Source organism: Cicer arietinum, chromosome 7, assembly GCF_000331145.2.
Source record: "Cicer arietinum cultivar CDC Frontier isolate Library 1 chromosome 7, Cicar.CDCFrontier_v2.0, whole genome shotgun sequence".
In the NCBI taxonomy this organism is placed as follows: domain Eukaryota; kingdom Viridiplantae; phylum Streptophyta; class Magnoliopsida; order Fabales; family Fabaceae; genus Cicer; species Cicer arietinum.
The window spans coordinates 43,845,933-43,849,157 of NC_021166.2; positions in this window are offsets into that span (position 1 = coordinate 43,845,933).

Consider the following 3,225-nt stretch of genomic DNA (forward strand, 5'->3'; position numbering starts at 1 on the left):
TTTTGAAAAAATTATATAAATTGGATTTTGGTACAATAGTTATTAATTATGTATTTAAATTATGTGGATGGTATTTATGAATATTTTTTTATTTTAATTGATTAAAAATAGGAAAAAAAATTGTATCATATTTTTTTATTTTAAATTATTAGGTTTGCGACGGTTCAAACTGCCTCAAAATAAATATAGCGACGGTTGATAACTGTCGTAATTGTGCAGAAAAAAATAAATTTGAGTTTGTTCTAACTGTCGCAAAATATATTTAGAGGCGGTTGTGAACCGCCGCAAAAGTTGGCGACGGTTGGAACGACGGTTTTGTGAACCGTCGCAAACTGGCCTCGCGACGCACGAATCTGCGACAGTTGCAGAACCGTCGCAAACATCAAACTGCAGCAGTTACAACCGCCGCAAACCCTTTTTTTAACCGCCGCAAAACGTTTTTTTTCTTGTAGTGATTTCCTAGTGAACTCAACTAAAGAGTTATAACAAAAAGATGAACACTCAACAATATAATCAAAAATTATTAAAGAAAAATAAGATAGATAAAATTTGGGTTTATTGATTCCGTCCACTAATGATTGCGAGTCAAATTCAAATATGAGATTATCAATATTTAACTCCTTCATCTATGCAATATCCATGATAAGTCACATGATATATCCCGCTCTGACGTCAAGTTTTGATTTATAGATGCAATTTTTCACTTTGATAAAATAAACATTACTCGTTACAAAGATACATACCGATTCCTACACAATCATTAACAAAAGTTGCATCAATATTATATTTATGCATACGTGTAGAAGGTTGAACCCAACAGACAAAATTTGTCACTTGTAGTCGTTGTTGTATAGTTGCTGACATGAACCTGAATGTGGTACCACTACTACAAAAATGTGACAGCATGCATGTGTTGGGAAAAATAGCATAAGTTAAAAAATTAAGACACAATCACAACACAAGAATATAACGTGGAAACTCCAAAACCGGAGAAAAAACCACGGCCGCTGCCTAAACCGGCAACCAGAGAATTAATACTATGTGAAAATTGTTACAACATATAGACTTCTCTCACTCACACCTCAGACACCCCAGTACAACCACACTCTTACAAAGCAAATATTTAAACTAAGTCAGATACAAGCTTAAAGTGTTATTGCTGACTGGTGCATTTGAAAACAAATGACCAAAACCCAATATATAGCCTTGGCCTTCTCCTTATTCTCCCACACTAAAGGATGTGGGACTTGCAATCAACCCCAACAATCTCCACCTTGATTGTAAGAGTTACAACTTCCGCTTCCATTGTCTTACCGACAATCATACTCCACCATCAAAAGTACACTTCACTTGGAACTAAACCATCCCAAGAATTTTCTCCACTTGGAACTAAACCATTCCAAGAATTTTCTCATGTCGAAACCTTGCTGAAATTAATGGTGCAACTCCCATGTTGGCTTCCAGGAAGTTCTTCAGCCATCGACAAATCACCACACACCTTGCATCAATGCCAACCAATGCCTGTGTGCTGTTCTGAGTCCGCTAGCAATAACTTGTCCTTTTTCATGGTATAGCGGAAATACCAAAAGGACAAACTTTATCTTCTAGATGAGATCACCATCATCTCCCCAAACAAGGGAGACCTTGCCAGCACTTGTCTCAGAGTCTTTTTCAGATACTGCTCGACCTGGACAATTTCTCTTCACATGCCCAGACTTTCCACACTCCCAGCACTTGTCGGCCTCCATGTTGGAAGTGTTTCCTTTCAACGCCTTGTGTAATCCTGATTGTATAGGCACATCCTTGACTTGTACTTTCCACAAGCCAAAGTTGATTCTTCCATCAAACTTCTCTATGTCAAACTTCATAACGCTTGAATAAGACAGCTGCACGCAGACTGTAAACTGTGCACCAGGTAAGTTCCCAGGAAAGAGAGGTGGGTCACAATAGACACGCTTAAATACCAAGTCTTTCCTTAGCCAGAACCTCCCTAAACAGCACTTTCACAGAATCACCTTTCCCCTAACAATACCAAGGATAATTCTTTTCTGATGTGGAAGATCAGACAAAGCTGCAACCATAGAGCATACTAAGAAAAATTATCCTACCGAACCTCCGAACCTTGGCTCTGATACCAGTTGTTGGGAAAAATAGCATAAGTTAAAAAATTAAGACACAATCACAACACAAGAATATAACGTGGAAACTTCAAAACCGGAGAAAAAACCACGGCCGTTGCCTAAACCGGCAACCAGAGAATTAATACTATGTGAAAATTATTACAACACATAGACTTCTCTCACTCACACCCCAGACACCCCAGTACAACCACACTCTTACAAGGCAAATATTTAAACTAAGTCAGATACAAGCTTAAAGTGTTATTGCTGACTGGTGCATTTGAAAACAAATGACCAAAACCCAATATATAGCCTTGGCCTTCTCCTTATTCTCCCACACTAAAGGATGTGGGACTTGCAATCAACCCCAACAGCATGCACAACGTGCCCACATCTCCATCCTCATTGTGCCATAATTTGGCATTACAACTTTTCCAAATACTCCATAAAGCCCCAAAAATCATCATTCTTCCCAATATCAATATATTGCACTTCAGTTTGGATAATTAATTTGACATGATAAAAAATAACTCCATAAAGCCATTCATATGAAAAATATGTGGCTCCATAATATCCCAAAAACATACCTTCTTCCAAATATCAATAGAAAAAACGCAAGAAACAAACAAATGCCAAGAATTCTACATAGCAACATGAACCTTTAAACAAATTTTGAGGACACCTCATACCCTTCAAAACGATGTGAGAAGTACAAATGCTTCTCCAAGTAAAACTGACATTACTACCAACCTTTTCATGAAGTTACCATTAGGATAAGACTTAGCTTTGATATGAACACCAAGAATATCAACCACCAACTCCTGATCCACTTCAGATACATTATGACAAAAAAAAAAAACATTAGATTTGTGGAAGTTAACAATTTGGCCTAAAGCTTCTCCATAAAGTAGTCAATATGTTTTTAATATTATTAGCCTCCAATTAAGACACCATAGAAAAAATAAAAATTTCATATGCAAACAAAGATGAGATATAATAGGTGCATCCCGAAAAATCCTTTCGCCATATAGTTCACCACTCATTTGTCCTTGTTGAGCAATGTTGTGACACCCTTCATACATAGAATAAATAAATAAAGGGAAAG